Raw genomic sequence first — 25,261 nt, forward strand, 5'->3', positions numbered from 1 at the left:
CCTTTCTCTATCTGCCGTCCCACTCTCAGCATCTTGTTCGTGTTTCTGAGTTAGTGAGGGCCACACTCCTTTGCACTCAGCTCTCCTGGGAAAGGTGAGACAAGCAAGGAGGGATCTGGGCTCAAAGCCTTGAGAAGAGGCTGTCCGGGCGCCACCAGCTGTGAGGTCTGTTCCCTAGACGATTTCTACATCCATCTGCAGTGCTTCTGTTTAACAAGGAAAATTCATTTCAGAGGTGTAACTCAGTCAAAAGCAGAGGATAAGCTAGGGATGAACAGTGTATCTAAGATGGTCAGAAATGGTTCTCATAATGGTGATAGGCTCTTTCCCCCTCAGCAAGTTCAAGACATTTTCTATTCCCCTTTCATGGCTTGTGGGAGGGATCAATGCTTATCTGTTTTCAGCCTCAAGCCCATTTGATAGATCAGGGACCGAGGGAGTGGAACATGTCCACTCAAGAGCTACAGAGGAACCTAGGCCTGGATCTGATAAAAATATTCATGTGGATTTGGTAAAAATATGTAGAACTTGCGAGCGCCAAGCGGCTGCACTCCTTTTTTAATGCATTACATTTTTCTGGTTATGCAAATAATTATGTAGCTTTTGTGGGAAATTTAAAAATATAAAAAATGACAGACATTCATAGTTCTGCTATTCAGAAATAATAACCATCATTACTATTTTGATAATTTCTGTCCATTTCTAATTCAGTGATTTTTTGCATCCTTTTAATCATTTGCTGTTTTGCCCCCAAACGTTTCCCCGCAGCACTAAATACTCTTGAAGGATGTACGTACCAATGACTGAGTCAGATTCAGGACAAAGAAGGACCCTGCGGGAGGTAATCCAGCTCCACAAACCAGGAGCACTGTGGATGGAGGGATGAATTCTCCAAAGCAGGTAGAGAACTCCGATGGACAAGATTTGTATGGCTTGGTGGCATTTGGGAGACTTCTACCTCCCTGTGTGTTTTGAAGAAATGGGAGGGGAGTTAGAAGTGAATGAGGAACTTTACAGTGATCGCGCCTTTGAAAGAAGCGGGTGACTGTGTAGAAGGGCAGGTGGGAAATGCTGCCCACTGGTCTTGGAGGGCTCGGGAGAAGAAAGCTGAAACAACCTCACAGTTCAGACCTCCAGCTACTCAAGCTTAATCCTCTGCCACCTCCAACACTCTCCTGCAAATACGTGATTCACTGAACACTTGTCATCAAATAAGGTACGACCTTTCCAGATTGACTCCAACCAGAAATGGAAAGTTAGAACATGAAAAGTAAAAGTCTCGTAGAGAACACATACCAGAAAAAAGTGATGCCGCACAGCGAAAAAAAAGTATAAACAACTGGTTCTCCATGGAGTCAAAGGTGTTAATGAAAAAATGACCTTTCTTAGAGTAAAACTCCAAGGAGACCTACAGGGGCTCAGAGTAGAGATTAGAAAACTGAGAAAATCAAAATTATTATGGAAACAAGACTCTTATTACAGAAACAAAAAACTATATATGGCTAAAGACACATCTGGGATGTAAAAAGTCCATTTGAGAGAATGACCAAGATGCAACAGAAAAGAAACAAATTACAAAGGGTTCTAGAAGGCATCACTGGTAGTGAAGACAGGTCATATAATCATAACTGCACCTGGAAAAGAGAAGGGAGAAAATGTAAGACAAACATTTTAAGTGAGTTTTAAAATTTGTGAAAATTAAAGAAAGAAAAAGATTGAAATACAGAGCTTGAGAGAGTACACCACGTTCCAGGAAAAGCAAATTTAGAATAAAACCACTCTAACGTGATTTGCTAAAGTGAATGGAGATAATTCTGTGGCACACAGGGAAAAATCAAGTTCTCTCTACGGGGAAAAAGGCAAGGTGACCCCGGGGAATTTTCATAGCATGCAAATGTGAAAGTCAGAGGAGCAATGTTTACAGAGTTCTTAGTGATGAAAGTGTGACTCAAGATGTTTATATGCAACTTAGCTGCTACTCAAGTATAAAGTCAAGACAGTTCTTCTCAAGCACCCAAGAACTCAAGGTATATAGACACCAGTAGTTCTTAAAACAAAAACAAAACAAAACAAAACAAAAAACAGACATATGAGAGAATAAGCTGTGGGCAAACAGATGACTAGGGTTCTAAGATGAAGCTAGAGGAGGAGGAAAGGGAGGAGGGAGAGGAAGAAGGAGAGAAAGGGAAGAAGGGGGAGGGAAGTAGGGGAGGGGGAGAAAGAGGGAAAAGCCTGTTGGCAGCATTGAACTGGTTGAAAGGGGATACAAAGTTGAACAACTGCGGGGCGTGTGATTAGAAAACAGAATGCAAATTTTATCAAATATTTTAATGATAAACTAACAAAACACTGAGTTTGCGTGAGAAGAGGAGAGGGTGATATTTAAGGAATATATCCAAACAAAGAGACATAGAAAGGATAACTTTAATAGAAGAGGTGGTGAGGTACCAAGGCATAAAATAAAAATGAGGCAGAGCTGTACAACTAATGTCTAGCAAGTTTTAACAAAACGCAAAAACTATTAAAGAAAACCACTGTGTAACGATAAAGATAGCAATCCACAGTGAGGATCTATCCTGGACGCTAATCCACCGAGAGTGAAAAAAACCCGCATTGAAACAGGAAATACGCAAGAAACAAAGACAAATACGATGTAATATTACTTAGAAGTGAAATCTAAAAACTAACACAAATGAACTTATTTATAAGACAGAAACAGACTCACAGACATAGGAAACTAATTTATGGTTACCAGAAGGGGAAGGGGATGGGAGCGATAAATTAGGAATATGACGTTAACAGATACACACTACCATATATAAAATAGATAAACAACAAAGATTTACTGTATTGTATGCGAAACTATATTTAATATCTTGTAATAACCTATAAGGGAGAAGAATAAAAGAATAATATATATATGTATGTGTATATATATATAATATGTATATAGTATATATATATAATATATATGTATATATATATAAAACTGGATCACCTGAAACTAACACAATATTGTAAACTAACTATACTTCAGTTAAAAAATAAAATATAAAATAAAGATTGGAGTCAAAAAAAAAGATGAATGGATGAAGAAGATGTGATCTACATAGGCACACAATGGACTACAGCCATAACGAGAATGAAATTTTGCCTTTTGCAGCAACATGGAGGGACCCTCCAGGAGGATATTACGCTTAGTGAAATAAGTCAAACAGAGAAAGACAAATACTGTATAATATCGCTTATATGTGGAACCTGAGAATACAACAAGCTAGTGAATATTAAGAAAAGAAACAGACTCACCGATGTGGGGAGTAAACCAGTGGTTTACTAGTTGGGAGATGGAAGCAGGGAGGGGCAGGGTAGGCGTATGCGATTAAGAGATCCAAACTCCCTGTATAAAATAAAACAGTTACAAGGATATATTATACAGCACAGAGAACATAGCCAATATTTTATAAATGGAGTATAATCTTTAAAAATTGTGAATCGTTGTGTCATACACCTGAAACTTGTATAACATTGTAAATCAACTATACCTCAATAAATAAATTTTAAGAAAAGAAACAGATGAAAACACAATAGGATACGTATTTCTATTACCTTTAACTTATCTTTCTTAGCTCATTGTATTTGATATATCAAATAAATGAACAGGTGAAAAGTAGAAATAGTTTGGATATTATCTGAGGACAAGGGTATAAAAACCAGAAATGAACAACTGTGACAGACAGTGCTATTGAGTCTCCCAACACTCATTCTCTCTTCTGCCTTGTCGACTGAACCTCAGTTTTCTTTGCTGGGGGCGGGGGTGATGTTTGCAGATGGAAACGCTCACCCGGGCTCTTTTTCTGCTAGCGAAGCATGTGATGGGGTTCTGGCCAGTGAGATATAAGCTGAGAGTTCTGGAAAAGCTTTTGCTTTCCTGATACAATGCTACCCTGATTGTTTTCCACTTTTGTTTTCTTCCTGCCTCCTGTTTGGAAAGCAAATGTGACACCCAGAGGGAAGATGAAAAGCACAAGGAAAAAGGCCTACATACTTACACACTGTTACAGTTAATTCATCTATCAGGATCCACAAAGTGGTGGCCACCCCCGTGGCCTGGCTCACTTCATAAATCTAAGCTGAAACCAGCCTGTATTTACAGGAAACATCTCACTGTCAGAGAAACCTAACAAACACTTTTGAGTTTGCATCAAGACAATGACAGGTCTGTTTACCAGGTAATTCTAAATGCAAGAGCTGGGCAACTGGCCTGAAATTCTTTGACAAAGGCACATGTATGAACAGCAGTTTATAATAAATGCCAGAAAGTTGTAAATGAAACTAAGAAGAAGTGATTAATTCTAGGAAAGCTTTGGAAAGTTGCATAGAAGGAACGTCTTTCTTTTTGCATCTATATTTATGAGGGATATTGGTGTACAGGTTTTTATAATGCCTTTGTCCAATTTTAGTAACGCTGGCCTCATAAAATGAGTTGCAATGTGCTCTTTCCTTTTTTCATGTTGTGTAAGAGTTTGTGTAGGATTGGTATTTTTTCCTTATATGTTTGGTAGAATTCATGAACAAACCGTCTCAGCCTGGAGTTTTGTTTGTGGTAAAGTTTTTCAACTGTAAATCCAATTGCATCTACAATTTGAATATAGGACTTCAATTAGAGGGATTTACAAATATCAAATACTCTGTTTCTTCTTTTTTTGGTGTTGATAATTTGCCTTTTCATGAAATTTTCCCATTTCATCTAAGTCATTGAATTTATTTTAATGAAGTTATTTACAATATTTTCTCCTTATTTTTCATATCTAGAGGTTCTGTAGTGAAATCTCCTCTTTCTTTTTTTGTGATACAGGTATTTGATGCATTCTCTCTATTTTCCAACCAGTCTGACTAGAGATTTATCAATTTTATTGATATATTTATAAACCAGTTTTTAGTTTCACTGATTTTCCTTATTGACTCTTTTTTCAATTTTATTGATTTCTGCTTTAAAAAAATCCTTTGCTCTTACTATTTCAGTTAAATTTGCTCTTCATCTTATAGTTCCTTGAGGTAGAAAATGAGATCATTTATTTACCTTAAGACCATTCTTCTTTTCTAATATAAACGTTTAATGCTGTAAAGGTTTCATTAAGCATTGCTTTAGCAGTAAGCTACAATCCAGAAATTTTAATATGTTGGTTTTGAATTTTCATTCAGTTCAAAGTATTTCCTAATTTCTCTCTAATTTCTTCTTGGATGCCTGGGTTATTTGTAAGAGTGTAATATGATTTCCAAATATTTGAGGATATTCCAGATATCTGTTACTGATTTCTAGTTTAATTCCATGGTGGTCAGAGAAGTTATTTTGTATGATTTCAATTCTCTAAAGTCATCAAGACTTACTTTATCGCTCATCGTATGATCTATCTTTTAGGGGCTTATCTTTTCCAGAAGCCCTTCAAGGGCACGTTGTTGGATGGAGTGGTCTGTGAATAGCAATTAGGTTAGTTTGGTTGGTAGTTTTGATCAGTTCTTCTATATGCTTATTGATTTTCATTTAATTGCTCTACCAATTACTGAGGAGTTGCTGAAATCTCCAACTATAATTGTGAATTTGTCTATTTCTCCTTCCAGTTCTATAAGGTTTTTTCCATGCACATTGAACATATTTAACGTGTTTACACATATTTCTGTAGGCTACTTATTATTATAGTATGTCCCGATCTATCTCTTGTAATAATCTTTATTTTGAAATGCTAGTTTGATGTTAACATAGCAACTCCATATTTCTTTTGATTAGTGTTTGCATTTCCATTTTTTTTCCCCTTTTACTTTTTTTTTTTTTTTCTTGCAGTACGCGGGCCTCTCACTGTTGTGGCTTCTCCCGTTGCACAGCACAGGCTCCTGACGCGCAGGCCCAGCGGCCGTGGCTCATGGGCCCAACCATTCCGCGGCATGTGGGATCTTCCCGGACCGGGGCACGAACCTGTGTCCCCTGCATCGGCAGGCGGACTTTCAACCACTGCGCCACCAGGGAAGCCCTTATCTTGCTTTTTAAAGATTTTCTCTTATGGCTAATTTTCAGAAAATTCTGACTTTGAGTGCTGTCCCTTTTCATTTATTTTGGGCGGCTTTGTTAAGATTTTAGTGTCTGTAGATTTATAGTTGTCATGCAATTTGATTAAAAAAAAGTGTCTATATTTCTACAAAAATATTTTCTGTTCTTTTTCTTTCCTCTCCTGCTGCTGCTCTGCTTATGTCATCATTTATTGTGGATAATTTCTACTGCTATTTTAAAATAAAACTCAGTTATCTTTTCTTATGCAGCATCTAATCTGCTATTAATCCTGTGCTTTTATTTTTATTTACAATTTTTTTATTTCTGAAAGTCTCATTTGGGTCCTTTTTTATTTTTTCATCTTAAGTCATTTCCCTTCTCATCACAGTCATGCTTTCCTCTATCTTTGTGAGCACTTGGAATAAAATAATATTAGCTTTTTAAATTGTTAGTCTGCTAGTTCATTCATATCTGTCATGTCGGTGTTTCTCTCTCTTTTTTTTTTTCTTTTGGTTATGGAAAAAATTATGCTTTTTTTCAAGCCTGGTAAATTTTTAATAGAGGCTGTATATTGTGAATGTCATGTTTTTTAGTGTTTGAATGTGTGTTTAAGAGTAATTGATTTTTGTTTTTGCATGCCATTAAGTTAGTTGGTATCATTTGGTATTATTTTGAGACTTGCTGTTTCTTTTTTTGACTGCAACCATATGTTATATTTTATTTAGTGACATTGTATATGCATGCATATATCTTTGTATATTCAGGTATGATATTTACTAGAGTTTTATATAATGCAAGCTAGTTCTGTATTTTATTTCTTTAATCTTTTATTTAAATTTATTCCAAATGTTCCTTAAATTTTATTTCCAATTTATTTTTTTAATTAAACTTTTTTATTTTGTAATAATTGTAGCTTGACTTGCAACAAGAAACAAAGGGATTTCATGTGTTCTATACCCAGTTTCTCCCAAAGGTAACATCTTGCAAAACCACAGTACAGTATCACAATCATAATATTAATATCAGTACAGAAGGATATAGAGCATTCCATCACCATGTTGTGTGGCCTTTCATGGAACACCCACTTCACTCTCAACCATGCCCCCTTTCTTACCCCAGAAAACTGCTAATCTGCCCTTCATTTATATAGTTTTGTCATTTCAAAATGTTGTGTAAATGAAATCATACAGTAAATAACTTTTTGGAATTTGCTTTTTTCACTTAGCATAACTTTCTGGAGATGTATCTAGGTTGAGACATCTGTTCACAGTTTGTTCTTTTTAACTGTTGAGTAGTATTTCATGGTGAGGATGTGCCAGTTTATTTAACCCATTGAAGAGTATCTGGATTGTTTCCAGATTTGGGCTATTACAAATAGAGCTGTTATGAACATTTGTGTACAAGTTTTAAGTGAACTTAAGTTTTCATTTTTTTTTTTCTGGGATTAATGCCTGGGAATGCAATTGCTGGGTATATGGTAGTTGCATGTTTAGTTTTTTATTTTTGTATATATTTTTTTTGCGGTACGTGGGCCTCTCACTGTTGTGGCCTCTCCCGTTGTGAAGCACAGGCCCCGGATGCACAGGCTCAACGGCCATGGCTCGCGGGTCTAGCTGCTCCGCGGCATGTGGGATCTTCCCGGACCGGGGCACGAACCCGTGTCCCCTGCATCGGCAGGTGGACTCTCAACCACTGCGCCACCAGGGAAGCCCGCATGTTTAGTTTTTTAAGAAACTTCCATACTTTTCCAGAGTGGCTATACCATTTTCCATTACTATCAGCAACATACGAATGATCCAGTTTCTTCACATCCACGCCAGTATTGATGTTGTCATTTTTTAAAAAGTTCTAGCCATTCTGATGAGTGGTTTTATCCTGCACTTCATGAACAGATAATAATGTTGAATAGCTTTGCATGTTTTTATTTGCCATCTGTATATCTTCTACAGCGAGATGTCTTTTTATGTCTTTTATACATCTTCTAATTAGATTGTTTATTTCTTTACTGTTGACTTTTGAGATTTGTTTATACATTCTAGAAAGCAGTCCTTTGTTGACTATGTGATTTTCAAACATTTTATCCCTCTCTGTAGTTTGTCTTTTCATTTTTTAACAGTCTTTTGCAGAGCAAAAGTTTTTAATTACAATCAAGTCAAAATTATCAGTTTCTTCTTTTATAGATTATATTTTTGGAGACAAGTCTAAGAACTCTTTGCTTACCCTGAGATTCTGAAGATTTTCTCCTATGTTTTTCTCTAAAATTTTTATTGTTTTACATTTTACATTTAATTCCGTGATCTGCTTTGAGTTATTTTTGTGTAAGATGTGAAGTTTAGTTCTCGGTTCTTTTTTTTTTTTTAATATATGGTTGTTGAATTGTTCCATACCATTTGCTGGAAAGGCTATCCTTCCTTCATTGACTTGCTTTGGCATCTTTCTCAAAAATCAATTGTGAGGCCATTTCTGGGTTCTGTATTGTGTTCCATTTATCTGTGGCTCCACCAATACCACACAGTCTTGATTTCTGTAGCCACAGGAAATCTTGAAGTTAAGTAGAAAGAGAAAACTTCTCATTTCATTTGTTTAAAAGACTATTTTTTAGAGCATTTCATTTGTTTAAAAGACTATTTTTTAGAGCAGTTTTAGATTCACAACAAAATTTAGAGAAAGGTGCAGAAGTTTCCCATATATCCACCATTCCCACAATGTATAGTCTCCCCCATTATCAACAACACTCACCAGATTGGTACAGTTTTGTACCAATGATGAACCTACCTGATGCATCATAATCACCCAAAGTCCGAGGTTTACTGTAATGTTCATCTTGGTGTTGTACGTTCTATAGTTAGACAAATGCATAAGGACATGTATACATCATTTCAATGTTATACAGAGTATTTTCACTGCCCTAAAAGCCCTCTGAGCTGTGCCTATTCATTCTCTCACACCCTTACCAACAACTATCAGTCTTCTTGTCTTCATAGTTTTCTCTTTTCCAGACTTGTCATATACAGTTGACCCTTGAACAACATGTATTTTAACTGCATATGTCCATTTATAGACTGGCTTTTTTTCAATAAATACTACCATACTACACGATCTCAAATTGGTTGAATCCACAGATACAGAGCCTCGGATACAAGGGCTGGTGGGATGAAAGTCTTGGCTCTCTCTTTTCCTTTCCAATCCTACCTCAGGAAGGACTTGTGGGTGCCTGATTACAGCCAGGCAAGGGTGGAGGTCTCAGTCTCCCAGCTGGTTTTTTTGCTGATATGAGTGGGTGTGATACCACAATTATTTCTGTGGCATTTGGCTGGAATAGAGCAGGCAGTATGTAAAAGTTTTCTGTCTTTCTAGACTGTCTCTTTCCTGGACCTCTTACTAGAGAGAGCAGACTTTTGAGGGGTCTTGTTCTCTTTTTTTTTTTAACATCTTTATTGGAATATAATTGCTTTACAATGGTGTGTTAGTTTCTGCTTTATAACAAAGTGAATTAGCTATACATATGCATGCATCCCCATATCTCCTCCCTCTTGTGTCTCCCTCCCACCCTCCCTACCCCGCCTCTCTAGGTGGTCACAAAACACTGAGCTGATCTCCCTGTGCTATGCGGCTGCTTCCCACTAGCTATCTATTTTACATTTGGTAGTGCATATATGTCCATGCCACTCTCTCACTTCGTCCCAGCTTACCCTGCCCCCTCCCCGTGTCCTTAAGTCCATTCTCTACATCTGCATCTTTATTCCTGTCCTGCCCCTAGGTTCATCAGACCCATTCTTTTTTTTTTTTTTTTTTAGATTCTCTATATATGTGCTAGCATACGGTATTTTGTTTCTCTCTTTCTGACTTACTTCACTCTGTATGTTAAACTCTGCCAGACAGACAGGTCCATCCACCTCACTACAAATAACTCAATTTCATTTCTTTTTATGGTTGAGTAATATTCCATTGTATATATGTGCCACATAATCTTTACCCATTCATCTGTCAATGGACACCTAGGTTGCTTCCATGTCCTGGCTATTGTAAATAGAGCTACAATGAACATTGTGGTACATAACTCTTTTTGAATTATGGTTTTCTCAGGGTATATGCACAGTAGTGGGATTGCTGGGTCATCTGGTAGTTCTATATTTAGGTGTTTTGTTTGTTTGTTTGTTTTTTACGGTACGCTGGCCTCTCACTCTTGTGGCCTCTCCCGTTGCAGAGCACAAGCTCCAGACGCGCAGGCTCAGTGGCCATGGATCACGGGCCTAGCCTCTCTGTGGCACGTGGTGTCTTCCTAGACCGGGGCACGAACCCGTGTCCCCTGCATCAGCAGGCAGACTCTCAACAACTGCACCACCAGGGAAGCCCTGTTTTTAGTTTTTTAAGGAACCACCATACTGTTTTCCATAGTGGTCGTATGAATTTACATTCCCACCAACAGTGCAAGAGGGTTCCCTTTTCTCCACACCCTCTCCAGCATTTTTTGTTTGTAGATTTTTTGATGATGGCCATTCTGACTGGTGTGAGGTGACCTCATTGTAGTTTTGATTTGCATTTCTCTAATGATTAGTGATGTTGAGCATCCTTTCATGTGTTTGTTGGCACTCTGTATATCTTCTTTGGAGAAGTGTCTATTTAGGTCTTCTGCTCATTTTTGGATTGGGTTGTTTGTTGTTTTGATATTGAGCTTCATGAGCTGCTTGTAAATTTTGAAGATTAATCCTTTGTCAGTTGCTTCATTCACAAAATAATTTCTCCCATTCTGAGGGTTGTCTTTTTGTCTTGTTTATGTTTTCCTTTGTTGTGCAGAAGCTTTTAAGGTCCCATTTGTTTATTTTTGTTTTCATTTCCATTTCTCTAGGAGGTGGGTCCAAAAGGATCTTGCTGTGATTTATGTCATAGAGGATTCTACCTATATTTTCCTCTAAGAGTTTTATAGTGTCTGGCCTTACATTTAGTTCTTTAATCCATTTTGAGTTTATTTTTGTGTACGGTGTTAGGGAGTATTCTCATTTCATTCTTTTACATGTAGCTGTCCAGTTTTCCCAGCCCCACTTATTGAAGAGACTGTCTTTTCTCCATTGTATATTCTTGCCTCCTTTGTCAAATATAAGGTGACTATATGTACGTGTGTTTATCTCTGGGCTTTCTATCCTGTTCCATTGATCTATGTTTCTGTTTTTTGTGCCAGTACCATACTGTCTTGATTACTGTAGCTTTGTAGTATAGTCTGAAGTCTGGGCGCCTGATTCCCCCAGCTCCATTTTTCTTTCTCAAGATTGCTTTGGCTGTTCAGGGTCTTTTGTGTTTCCATACAAATTGTGAATTTTTTTGTTCTAGTTCTGTGAAAAATGCCATCGGTAATTTGATAGACATCACACTGAAGCTGTAGATTGCTTTGGGTAGTATAGTCATTTTCACAATGTTGATTCTTCCAATCCAAGAACATGATATATCTCTCCATCTGTTTGTATCATCTTTAATTTCTTTCATCAGTGTCTTATAGTTTTGTGCATACAGATATTTTGTCTCCTTAGGTAGGTTTATTCCTAGGTATTTTATTCTTTTTGTTGCAATGATAAATGGGAGTGTTTCCTTAATTTCTCTTTCAGATTTTTCATCATTAGTGTATTTGGGGGTCTCTTTCTGTCTGCACCTGCTGGCATTTCTCTGTTGCTGACTTCTTCAGCTCTGAGTCTGGGATATTTGCAAAGAAACATGAAAACTCAGGGAGCTCCTTAAGATCTCAGGCTTTGTGGCCCAATGTCCCTAGATGGTTTGCTTTCTTTTCTTCACTTTAAAGAGTTCTCTTATTTTGTTTTTTATATATAAAGTTCAAGGTTTTAGTTGTGCTTAGAGAAGAAATAGGGAAAAGTATGTCTACTCCTTCTTCCTGGATGCAAAATCCCCTGAGGCTTGTTTTTAAGCTTTTCTTAAGGTGGAAACAAGCAGAGTTTAGTATGGGGTTAGTTTAGTCCCACTACTAATGTCTTATCCTCCTGAAGTTTCCACTTAATGCCCCATGTATTACAAAGTCTTTCCACTTTGGCTGGTGGGGATGAAAACTCTTCACAAAACATACCTGCCTTTTGACAGTTATGTTAGGTAAGAATATATTTGCTTTAATTTGTAAAAAAATGATTACCATAGAAAGTTTAGTGAACATCTGTCATCACATATAAATATCAAAGAAATAGAAAACAAAATATTTTTTCTTTGTGATGAGAGCTCTTAGGGTTTACTCTCTTCACAACTTTTATATATAAGGTGCAGCAGTGTTCATTACATTGATCATGTTGTACATCACATCCCTGGTACTTATGTATTTTATAACTGGAAGTCTTTGACCACCTTCCTCCAAGTCCCCCTCCACCCAGCCCCCCACCCCTGGTAACCAAATCTGATCTCTTTTCTTTTTTTGGGTGTGTGTTTGTTTTTGAAGTATAATTGACCTACAACACTGTGGTAGTTCCAGATATACAATGTAGTAATTCGACATTTCTATATTTCAAAATGATCACCATGATAAGTCTAGTTACCATCTGTCACCATACAAAGATATTACATAATTATTGACTATATTCCTTTCACTGTATATCTCATACCCATGACTCATTTATTTTGTAACTGAAAATCTATACCGCTTAACCTCCCTCACCTATTTCTCTCTCCCTCCCCCCGCCTCTGGCAACCACCTCTTTGTTCTATGTATCTGTGACTCTGTTTCTGTTTTGTTATGTTTGTTCATTTTTTTTTTTTTTTTTTAGATTCCACATATAAGTGAAATCATACAGTATTTCTCTTTCTCTGTCTGACTTATTTCACGTAGCATAATACCCTCTGGGTCCATCCATGTTGTTGCAATTGCCAAGATTTCATTCTTTATTATAACTGAGTAATATTCATATATATATATATATATATATATATATCACTTCTTTTTTATTCATTCTTCTATTGATGGGAACTTACGTTGCTTCTGTATCTTGGCTAGTTTGATAAGTGTGGATTCATTTCTGGGCTCTTTATCCTGTTCCCTTGATTTTTTTTTTTTTTTTTTTTTTTGCGATACGTGGGCCTCTCACTGTTGTGGCCTCTCCTGTTGCGGAGCACAGGCTCTGGACACGCAGGCTCAGTGGCCATGGCTCACGGGCCTAGCCGCTCCGCGGCATGTGGGATCTTCCTGGACTGGGGCACGAACCCGTGTCCCCTGCATCGGCAGGTGGACTCTCAACCACTGCGCCACCAGGGAAGCCCTATCCTGGTTTTTTTTTTCTGCACTTTGCATATAGGTGGAAACCACTCTCACCCTTTGGGCTCTCAGAGCACCACTGACTCAGTGATAGGACGCAGCAAACTCTTCTGAATGTTGGAAAGAGTGAGGAGGAGGTTATATTAGAGTGTCAGCTCCTCGCCCTAGAGCCTAGGAAGTAATTGAAAATCCGGTGTTACACTTCCCTCTTCTCAGCAATCTCTTGCTAGCCTCAGTATGGGGGCTTTTCCTCCATCAAGATCAAGTCTTCTTTGGTCGCAGGCACTCCGCCACATTGCTCACCCCTCTCTCCTCAGCCACTTCATGCCTCTTTCCCTCACTCTGTCTCTGAAATTCCTCTTCACTTCCCAGGCACAGCACACTTGCTCTATCCCTTCACTGTTGCCTGTTCCGACCTTGTCTGGAGAGCGAGAAGCCTCATCTTTCTCACCAAACATTTTTCACATACATTGTTTCCTGAGAAGAAAAAAAATTTTTTTTTTTTCTCCAGGATTATCCATTGGAGAACTGCAGGGGGCACCTTTCACAGAAAATATGCGGTGAGCAAGTCCTGCATCTGTCTGCCTGGAACCTAGTCCTGGGTGAGGTGCAGACTTTAGCTCTTTGACTGTTAACATATGCCTTCAGCACACTCTGTCTCATTTGCAATTTGTCCTCGAATGTTTGTTGCTTTATCCTGCTATATAAACATATTTATATGCATAAAACCTGTATTTGAAATTGATTATATGATTTTCCCTTTATGTGTATTTATTATTCAGGCTTATTTAGAAACTCCTTCTCTGCCTAAAGGTTATAAAATAGCAGTTACATGTCTTATTTCTCTTTTTTTTTGAAATCTGTGATCCTGTTGGAAACATTTTGATGTAAGAAGGGGGCTGAGGATCCCACATTCCTCTCCCACTTGCCAAAGAACTTGTCTGACATCATTTGCTGGTTAAAGAACTATTCTCTGTTGAGTTGAAATGACATTTTTTTCACACACTCCGTTGCTATTTATACTAGAGTCTTTATCTGGATTCGAGTATACACATTCCAATATATAAAATAGATAACTAATAAGGACCTACTGTATAGCACAGGGGACTCTACTCAATACTCTGTAATGACCTATATGGGAAAAGAATCTAAAAAAGAGTGGATATACATATATGTCTAACTGAATCACTTTGCTGTACAGCAGAAACTAACACAACGCTGTAAATCAACTATACTCCAATAAAAATTTTAAAAAATTAAAAGAAAAAATGTGAAAAAAAGATTAAAGTCTTATCTGGACCCTCCCCTCCCTTGGCCCTGTGTCTTTTACATGTAGCCAGTTGTGTTCATCATTAACCGTTTAACATTAACATCCTTCATAACATCTGGTTGCTGAAAAATGAGATTATCTGTACCCCCCACTCCCTATCATGACTTCATTTTATCTCTGTTATTCTAAAGGCTTTATCTTGGGGTTCAAGGTGCTAGACTGCCAGAGTTATATGGAGTCTGAGAGTCATCTGGGGCCAACACATCATGCCATGGATGGAGAAACTGAGGACATAAAAGTATAGCAACCGGGCTGCTGATGCATGGGGAGTCATTAGCAGGACCAGGATTTAAGTCAAGTTTATACATTTTGCCTCTACCCTTCATCTTCATTTCTACCGCATCGCACCTGTCCTTGTAATTTACCTTTGCTCGTTGTGCCGGCCTCCTTCTCCCCGCCCCAGTGCATGCTACCCAGACTTTCCACCATGATCTTGGAAAAGCAGAAGCTTAGCAAGAGAGAAGCGTGTTGCCTGTGTGGGAAATTCTACCCTGTTACACCTCATGGGCCTTCCTGAGCTATGTGGAGTAAGAAGACCCTGAAGTCAGGGCCACCTGCCTCTGGAGGCTGTCTGACCAAGTGTGACGAGGTGGGGATGGCTGTCCTCTCAGTCCTGGTGCAGGACCCCAGGGATGGCATCTGGCTCAGAGCTTATTGGCAGGGTCAGTGGGACAGCACCAGGCCTGGGTGTCCAATGATGAGGCTGGTGGAAATGGAGCGGAGACCAACAGACCTGCAAGGGTGGTTCCTGAAAGACAAGCCACATTGGCTGCTCTGTGAGTTGAAAGGCAAGCAGGACATGAGCATGAGGGCCTGGTGCGTGTATGTGTTTTGTGATGTGCTGCAGAGATCAGTGGTGTGAACAGGGCGGCAAGTAGGGGGTATCTGTGGATGCTGGGAGGATGGCATTTGGAGAGGAAAATACTGGACAGCATATGTGGACACTTTCCTGGCTGTAGGGGGAATGGTGTCTGCTACTCCTGGGAAACGCTGTGTCCTGATGCTGTACATGAAGGATTTCTAAACTGCCCCCTTCTGAGTAGTTTCTGTTGTACCTGCTGCCTGGGTCTTGGCTGGGAGGGACTTTGGGACCTGGTGACCCCAGGGCGGTGATGTGCTGCTCCATTCAGTTTCCTGGGCAGGTTCAGCAGCTTTATCGTGAAGGCTGCTTGGTACCAGAGAGGAAGGTGATAATGGTTAATTGATGTGAACCATGGGACTTGTTTAAAACCTCATAGAGGACCTTCTCAAGTCTTCCAGAAACAACAGAGAACATTTTACAGGGGATATAATTCCTGCTTTGTGGAGGAGAAGCAACACAAATTTTATTGCCTGAGCAATATACATTTCACTGATAATGTCACCCCATTTTTCTTCTTCTTGACTTCATTTTTCATACCAAGCTGAGGTGGCCTGAGAAGCCTTGGGTTACGTGTATTTTCCCACGTTGCCTTGGACACACAGTATGTTAGTCGAGCTGTGACTGTTCCGAGATTAGCACTATTCAAAATATGCTACCTTTGCCCCCAAGTATATGGCCTGCAGTTTTTCAAGGCTGAGGCCTGTCAGGAAAAGAAGGAGAAGCAAGTTGTGGGAAAGCTTGATAATAGTCAAGAAAGAAGAGAGTATCTCTTCTAAATCTGCCTCTGAAGCAGATTCCCGTGGAAATCATGCTAAGTTTGTCACAGAAACGAGGAGCAGGTATTTAGAATGCTCATAATTGCAAAATACAAAATCTCAGTAGTTCTGTTCTGAGTACATCACTGTGTAAATATTAACAGATGGGGACGTTGACTCAAAATAGTTACTTCTCATAGTAAGTGGCTCCCCGATAGATACCTTAGAACTCTTCCCTTGGAACAGAGGAAGCAGAAGCTCATACCTCTCTGGGCGGTTAGAGGGACGAGATGCTCGGGTGCTTTTGGCTCTCATTTTTCTTCATGAACCTCCTCCACTTTGGCCACTAAGCAGTGATGTCAGCAAGAAGTCACCCATTAGGGTGGGTTCAAGCAGCATTTTGAGAAACGCTAAATGTTTGTCTACACTGGAATTGGGGAAACCCTACAGAAGCAGGTTATGGACTGAAAGTTTGTTTTCCCCCCAAATTCGTATGTTGAAGCCCTGCTCCCTAATACGATGGTATTAGGAGGTAATTATATTTCGATGAGGCCATCCAGATAGAGCACTGTGGTTGGATTAGTGCCCTTAGGAGGAGAGGAAAAGGCACCAGAGCTTCCTCTTCACCAGGTGAGAGCACAGCAAGAAGGTGACCGTCTGATGTCAGAAAGAGGGCCCTCGCCAGACACCGAATCTGCCAGCAACTAAATCCTGGAGTCCTCAGCCTCCAGATCTGTGAGGAAAACGTCTGTTGTTTAAGTTCCCTAGTTTATGGTATTTTGCTCTGTCAGCATGAGTAGACTAAGGCAGAACAGGTAGTCCCAGTGTCAGAGAGAACTTGGCCCCAGGCTTTGCTCCACTGCCCAGCTTAACTGGATGACCTTGCACTTCTCTGAAGTCCAGTTTTCCTCATCTCTAAAACAGATGTAATATACCTTTCTTGTAGGACTATTGTTCCTGTAGGACTATTGAATGCACACACCCAACCCTTCACTCCTTCTTGCCCCTCCATGTATATATAATGCATCCAGCCCTGTACCATTGGTACATATTTGGACCTCAATACATAACTCTTATTGTTTATTGGTTTAGAAAAATAGAAGCTCTTTTGGAGCTGCCATCTATGTGGTGAATGTGATGTGCTAAAGGAGACATTGAGAAATTGGACTTCAGACTGGAGGCACCAACTGGATTTTGGAGGTACTAAATTTGGAGGGACTCAAATTTGACTTATTTTTAGGATACTTGAATATGGAAGCTAAAAAGATAACATCCATTCTACTCTAGAGGTAGGCACCCAGTAATAAACTCCTATGAATAGTAAAGAAAAACTGCTGCATACAGCTTTTCTATTTTTTGAGTAATAGGATCTGATCCCACAGTAATGGTATTTAGTAAATTATAACGCTCCCATTAAATTATAGTCCTGTGTCAAGTAGTTGTGAATTCAATTATGCTGCTTAGCTTCTAACTATCCTGCATATTTCATCAAAAGCTGATTTGCCAGTGATGGCAGTAGCTCCACATTGCTATGAAGAAAAGGACATACTAGGTAAAACTTGGGTTGAAAGTCAAACAGTGATTGAGAAGCTTATCAAAGTCCTACATCAACCAGGTCATTGCAGTCATCCTGTGACCTTCTGTCCTAGGGAGGCTGTCTTTTGTGCTGTTCCTCTGTCCAGGCCTGAGAGAGGAGGAATCCGAGGTTCCCTTCAACTCTCAGATGAAACCAAAAGTGGATCCCACCTGAGAAAAAGGAGGCTTCAGTGTTCTGGGCTCAGGTGTAAGTCTGCCAGGAAACCTCAAGGGCAGGATAGCCCCCACAGAGTGAGCATAGACTCCAATTAGTGACAGCAAGCCTGAGGGCCAGCTTTCAGTTTTCTTTAGGGGAGAGGATCTGAATTAAATAGCTCCCCTGAGGAATGGTGAAACTCCAGCATAGATCAAGAAGTCTTCAAAGCAAGGTCAAAGGCAAAAAGCAACATTGGCATGACCAAAGGAAGTGATTGCCTGGGAGTTGCAAGTTCTTTATAAGAGGGCTGGGGACCCATTTGTTTATTATTATTATTATTAATTTTTACTTTTGCTTTGTTTCCATTATTCCAGGAAATGAATCCAAAAAAATATTGTTGTGATTTATGTCTAAGAATGTTCTGCCTGTGTTTTCCTCTAGGAGTTTTATAGTTACCTGGTCTTACATTTAGATCTTTAATCCTTTTTGAGTTTATTTTTGTGCATGGTGTTAGAGAATGTTCTAATTTTATTCTTTTACATGGAACTCTCCAGTTTTACCAGCACCACTTGTTGAAGAGACTAACTTTTCTCCATTGTATATTCTTGCCTACTTTTTTGTAGATTAATTGACCATAAGTGTATGGGTTTATTTCTGGGTTTTCTGTCCTGTCTCATTGATCTATGTGTCTGTTTTTGTGCCAGTACCATACTGTTTTGATTACTGTAGCTCTGTAGTATAGCCTGAAGTCAGGGAACAAATGAGACCTAATTAAACTGAAAAGCTTTTGCACAGCAAAGGAAACCATAAACAAAATGAAAAGACAACTTACAAAATGGGAGGAAATATTTGCAAGTGATGCGACCAACAAGGGTTTAATTTTCAAAATTTACAAACAGCTTATACAGCTCAATATCAAAAAAAAAACAAACAACCCAGTCAAAAAATGGGCAGAAGATCTAAATAGACATTTCTCCAAAGAAGACATACAGATGGCCAACAGGAACATGAAAAGATGCTCAACATCACTAATGATTAGAGAAATGCAAATTAAAACTACAATGAGGTATTACGTCACACCAGCCAGAATGGCCATTGTCAAAAAGACTACAAATAATAAATTCTGGAGAGGGTGTGGAGAAAAGGGAGCCCTCCTGCACTGTTGGTGGGAATGTAAATTGGTGCAGCCACCAATTTCTTTAAGGAGATTCCTTAAAGAACTAAAAATAGAGTTACCATATGATCCAGCAATCCCACTCTTGGGCATATATCTGGAAAAGATGAAAACTCTAATTCACCCCAACGTTCATAGCAGCACTACTTAACAATAGCCAAGACATGGAAGCAATCTAAATGCCCATTGGCAGATGAATGGATAAAGAAGATATGGGGTGTATATATATGTATAAAATGGAATGTTACTCAGCCATAAAAAAGAATGAAATAATGCCATTTGCAGCAACATGGATGGGCCTAGAGATTATCATACTAAGTGAAATAAATTAGAAAGAGGAAGACAAATATCACATGATACCACTTATATGTGGAATCCAAAAAAATGATACAAATGAACTTATTTACAAAACAGAAATGGATTCACAGACATAGAAAACAAACTTATGGTTATCAAAGGGGAAAAGTCGGGGAGGGATAAATTGGGAATTTGGGTTTAACAGGTACACACTACTCTATATAAAACAGATAAACAACCAGGACCTACTGTATAGCACAGGGAACTATATTCATTATCTTGTAATAACCTATAACAGAAAAGAACCTAAAATATATATATATATATATATATATATATATATATATATATATCTATCACTGAATCACTTTTTCTGTACACCTGAAACATTGTAAACCAACTATGCTTCAATTAAAAAAAAATAAGAAGGATGGGGAGTACAATAAAATGGAAAGAGAGGCTGTGTGTGTGGATAAACAAATTGTTCTTCCTAGCAAAAGTACAATTGGATAAAAGAACTTGGTCTGTAGGTCTTAGGACAGTAAAGCAACCAGCAGTTTGACAGAGTAGAAACACACTTGGTTGTGGAGTTGTGTTCAATGCCAGGTTCAGATCTCTGTTTTGATGCTCACAAGGGGTGACCTTGAAGTAGATTTCCATCTGTAAATGGAAATGATGACCCTTTCATGCTTGTCTTGAGAGCTCTCAAAACCCAACCTAAATCATCCTGACACAATGCAAGTGTACAGTGAAAGAGACCAGGGTCTCTGGAGCCAAACTGCTGTGGTCTGAATTTTGTCTTCAGTACTGAGTAGTGGTGTGATTTGGGGTAAGCTCTTTTATTTCCCTATACCTCAGTTTCCTCATCTGTAATGGGGCAAACAACATTGCTTACCTCAAAGCACTGATGTGAAGAGTAAAGGAATAATGCATGTAATATACTTGGAACAGTGCCTGGCATTTAAGAATGTTACTATATAAGTGTTTGCTATTATTGTGAGTAGGCATATTATTATTATCACTCCTTGAGGAACTCTATGGTCCAGAGAGAATATTGTGTAGGGGAATCATAGGGATGAGAAGGATGCTTGAGAGGGAAGCAATAAATGTCTCCGTTTTATAGTGTAAGATGACCTTGGTTCCATTTCTACCTGATCGAGGGACACACTTTCCAACTCCATCACCTGATTGTGATGTACAGCTAGGCTTTGAATTCCGTTATATTATGGTACCTCCTCCTAAACATCCATTGCTGTATGCAACCAAGATAAAACCTAACTGATTAACTGGCTCCTTGTCTCTAAGACTTGACCTATTAATTTATTAATCAGGGTTGAAAGTACAATACTATAAAGCCTGGCTTGGGCCACTGTTTGGAATATTTGAGCAGTCATGTAGCTGAGAGCATGCCAGGGCAGAGGAGGTGTGTTATCAGGAGGGAAAGGGAGATCCCAGAATCTACAGGTATGGAGAGGTGATGTTGATTCCTGTAAGGTTCTAGAAGATCCGCGTGTTAGGCATGAAAAATTTTTACTTGTGTCTCGTTCTCCCAATGACTGGTCAGAGGATTGAGCTCTGCTTCCTGGAAGTTTAGCATGGGCTTGAGGAGAGAGGTGATAGATGTCAGTTCTTACTTACTGGGGCCCAACTCTGAGCCTGCTCTTCTCTGCTCCCCGTGGCAGAAGTACACGTTGGCACGAAAGTGCCTTGAGAACAAAATATTCTGGTATTGTGAGCTGACTCAAGGAGGACAGCTGTCTTAGAGAGGCACTAAACGCCTCTTTGTCGAGCCACTGTTATTTTGGGTTTGTTCTTTCCTTTTGTATTCGTTTGTTTTTTAAACGGAAGCATTGTCTATCTTTTTTTTTTTTTTAATAGTATAACATAAAATTTCCATTATCACTTAATATAATGTTATTTATTTTCTGCAAAGATTGGTAAACACCTATCTAACCAAGAGTAGGAGAACAGTTAAATATATTGTAGTCTGTGTCCTTAAAGAACATTGAATGTCATAGGGTTTGCTAAAGATATAATGTTAAATTAAAATATAAACTAATTACAAAATTATATACAGCGTGATCCCAATGTGGTTTTAAAAAGAAAGGCCCAAAGTACCAAAGGTGATTTTTCTTCTTTCTTTCTCTGTTTGCATTTTCAAGAATTTTTTTACATCAGTGGGTATTATTTTTATAATGAAAGTAACATACTTTTAAAAAGAGAGAAAACTTTATATAATGATTTCTGAGTTAGGGTAGAATCTACTTTTTCCCACATGTAGTTGGGATCAGCATGAACTTTAATACCTCAGTTGAGTTTGTCATGCCTATGATGATGTAGGAAATTTGGGGTCTTTGAAATGTTATTGGTGCTGCTGCAGGAGCTAGTCTACCTCTGATCTGTGAGTTTATATTTTAACATAATTTAAGGTATTTTCTGGAAAACTATACTGTAAAATATGTGTAAGGCTGTTTCAATGTGGCAATAGTTGAGGAAGACAGCATTCAAATAAGTTTTTTATCTAAACAAAGCAAGTATTTTCTTGACTTTTGGTGTCCTTGAATAGGCTTGCTTTGAGGAAGTGCACTTAAATATTTATCTTGTTTTAGATGAAGTTAACAAGTACCTGAACTTCAAATGTTTTTAAAAAGCTCTTTTCAGTTTATATGAAAGAGCTTTTTCATTCGTTTTGTTGTTGTTCTATTTTATTCTAGTACTGCATCTAGTTTCTTCCTAAATTTAAACAATTTAGCGGGGAGAGTTTATATTTCAGAACTTTAATTGATACTTAAAACTGTGCTCCGAACCTGCTTGAAGATCACCTCCTTTACAGCTTGCTTGCTACACAGTTTGCTTTAGCTCTTGCTATTTAATTTTCACTACTTTAAAAAGGAAGAATGTAAAGTACCACAAATTCCTCATTTATTCTACATTTTTAATACATTATCATAACTTTCATTCTAAATGCTATATTGAACTGGGCTGTGTTGCACTGGAAAAAATATATATGAAAGATGGGTATGTTAGCAGAATACTTTTGTTTCTCAGGCACTCACTTGCATTTAAATTGGGAAACTTCTAAGAACCTTATAAATGCTTTATTTAATAGAATACATTTGGGGAAGTGTACTTTGATTTTTAAAGGGTTTCTCCTGATTTAAGACCCTATGGCTGTATGGTTTTCAGTGGTCCATTTGAGGTTGCTTTATGACTCATGGTTTGAAATAAAAGGTATTTGATTAAAAACAAAATACAAAACTTCCCAACAGATATATAAAGAACTTTGTGAAAAAATGTATCAGAAAAAATTCCCTGGATTTTTCTCAAGTACTATCTGCTTTCATTCATTCACACATTCATTCTTTCATTTGCTTGTTTATTCAGTACATCAGTATTGAGAACCTAAGGTGCTCAAGGCCACAGGTGCCCTAAGTCATTTGTTAGCTCTTCAAGTACCGGTCATGTTCTCCACTGTACTTGAGTGTTCGGAGATGCTGAATTACACTGTGAGCTGTTTGTCACAATATTACTGCTGGTGTATTGTAAAAATTACTGTGTTCATTGTTCCCTCTTCCTGTACTAATTTTCTTCCTTCCAGCTGGTGGAGAATTAAAACAGATGCAGAGAGATGAGGGCAGGATGGCAACCTTAGCCATCACAGCCCGGGCGCAAGGGAGTGGTGGGTCAGATTATACAGGGACCTATTTGGGGTACTTTTTACCATGTATTTTGCATCTATGGCACTTCCCCAAGGGTGAGAAGCAAAACAAAAGAACACACGCAGGTCATGGACTTGAAGTTAGTTTGATTTGTGTTGTTATCTGGGAGCCAGGAAAACCCAGAGGGAGGAGCTTGACTTGTTAAGCCCAGATGTGCACGTATGTGCAACTAGTTAATTTGTTCAGATCCTTAGTGGACAACACCTACCTTTTAAAGTAAATAATAATGATTTTGAAAAAAATCATAGGCGGAAATGGTGCTATGCAGCAAATAGGCCCTTGGAAGTGGCTCCCCACTTCTGCATCCTGGCACCTTCACTATACCAGGTGCAGAGGTCCTGAGTGGTGCCTATCAGTATTCGTTGTATGTTGAAATGGCTGAGCCTTTCACTTTTCAACATCAATTCATTTATGGGGGGGTGTGCTTTTAATATTCTAAAATATAGTAGAATGTGGAAAAGAAAACAATTCACAGTCATGGAAGCTTCCATTGTCCCCCCGCCACTTTGTTTCCCTGGTATTTTGTAACTTAATTTTAAAAGTCATACTTCATGGGGAAGAAAGCATTTCCTAAGCCTCTTGGGAAACAGCTCTCTCCTCTATTCCCTGTGGACTGTTATTAGGAAAAACTGAAAGGCCAAAATATCCTCAGAATTAGAGGACCAGGCAATTTCACTTTGTTCCTTTATTGATAATGGGATGGCAGAGATAAATATATTTCATTTGAAATGTCATTTTTTGCTTAAAAAATAAGATGTCCTTATAAAAATTCAGAAACTATAAGAACGTATTTATATCATATAAATTTACTTTTAAACATATTTGAAAGTAAAAGTAACCCTGATCTTCCCACTAGACATAATCACTGTTTATATGTGTAGTTAGATAGAAATATACATATATATATATATAATTTGATATAAAAATTATACAATTCTTCATACACAATATAATATAATCTCAACTGTGTATATGTATAGAATAGTTTTCATTTTTCCTATCGTTATACATAAAATTTTTTCTTAGCACTTAAAATATAAATGGACATACCTCCTTTTATCAACCTCATTTTATTGCCTGCATAATATTCCATTCTACATTCACAATAGTGATTTTTTTCATGTAAAAATTCCCTTTGGGTATAAAATCATAGGCTGTTACTGTTTCTACCTGCAGAAGCATCGTGCAACTCTAAGAAGATATTTCTTAGATCAATTGCTAAAAAAAAATCCACAGACTATGGCCAGCAATAAGTATCAGGTTCACCTACTCTCATCTAAAACTGGAAAGAGTTAACATATGTGCTGTCACCATGAGCACAAGTGTGGGCAGGAAAGTCGTTCTCCTCCTTAAGCGTTTTAAAATCACACCCATGATACATCTGGAAGTGATGTCAGGCCAAGATAGAAGCATTCCTAAATTCTAATGAACACAGCAACAGGAAAACACAACGGCGACCTCGGAACACAGAAATCCAAAAGTAGACATTATCTCTCCGTGTCTATTCAACGACCAAGTGTCGCCATTTGCTAATTAAATGCGCAGAAGCGCTTCTCACTTTGTGAAATATACTTCATTCGTATCCATTATATAAAACCCTGTAACTTAAAAGGAGAGATTATATGACTATTTCTGGTTGGGATTTTAAATTCTGACTTTACAGAATGACTAAGCCATCTTGAATTCATAAATATATCTCACTTACTCAGTTGTGTCCACAATAGATGGATCTGCCATCGTCCCATTTGCTGGCTTTGCTGATCGCCTGCATTTCCAGAATTAGAAGGGCCACTGTCTAGACCTCCTGACGTGTGTGCAGCCTGGGCTGTGATCCTCCTGGCCTGCAGGACCGCTCCTGTCAAGACGCGCCATCCCCACTCAGGCTCCGGAGACGTGTTTAATCTTGGTGCTGTTTGCAGACAGACTTTAAAAAGCTGTCCCGAGAATACATCTCTGCCAGTAGTTTAGTATGTCAAGCTGAGGACAAGAATTTTGTTCTATTCTTAAGATACAACTATTTGTGTATGGGGAGTTTTGGCCAACGGGAAAGAAAGCTGAAGGTCAGGAAAACAACTCTGTGGGATCCCACACCCCATGGGGTTTTGGAAG

General features: G+C 38.4%; 1 long non-coding RNA gene across 1 annotated transcript; it reads right to left on the bottom strand.

The window, feature by feature from the left end:
* Positions 1-803: 803 nt before the first annotated feature.
* LOC141276413 (uncharacterized) lies at positions 804-25,047 on the bottom strand. The gene is made up of 3 exons (XR_012325914.1): positions 24,858-25,047; positions 3,307-3,397; positions 804-1,634 (listed from the first exon to the last, which is right to left on the bottom strand). It is a non-coding gene; the product is annotated as an uncharacterized lncRNA (long non-coding RNA).
* Between the last annotated feature and the right edge of the window lie 214 nt (positions 25,048-25,261).

The sequence above is a fragment of the Tursiops truncatus genome, chromosome 14 (assembly GCF_011762595.2).
Source record: "Tursiops truncatus isolate mTurTru1 chromosome 14, mTurTru1.mat.Y, whole genome shotgun sequence".
Classification (NCBI taxonomy): Eukaryota; Metazoa; Chordata; class Mammalia; order Artiodactyla; family Delphinidae; genus Tursiops; species Tursiops truncatus.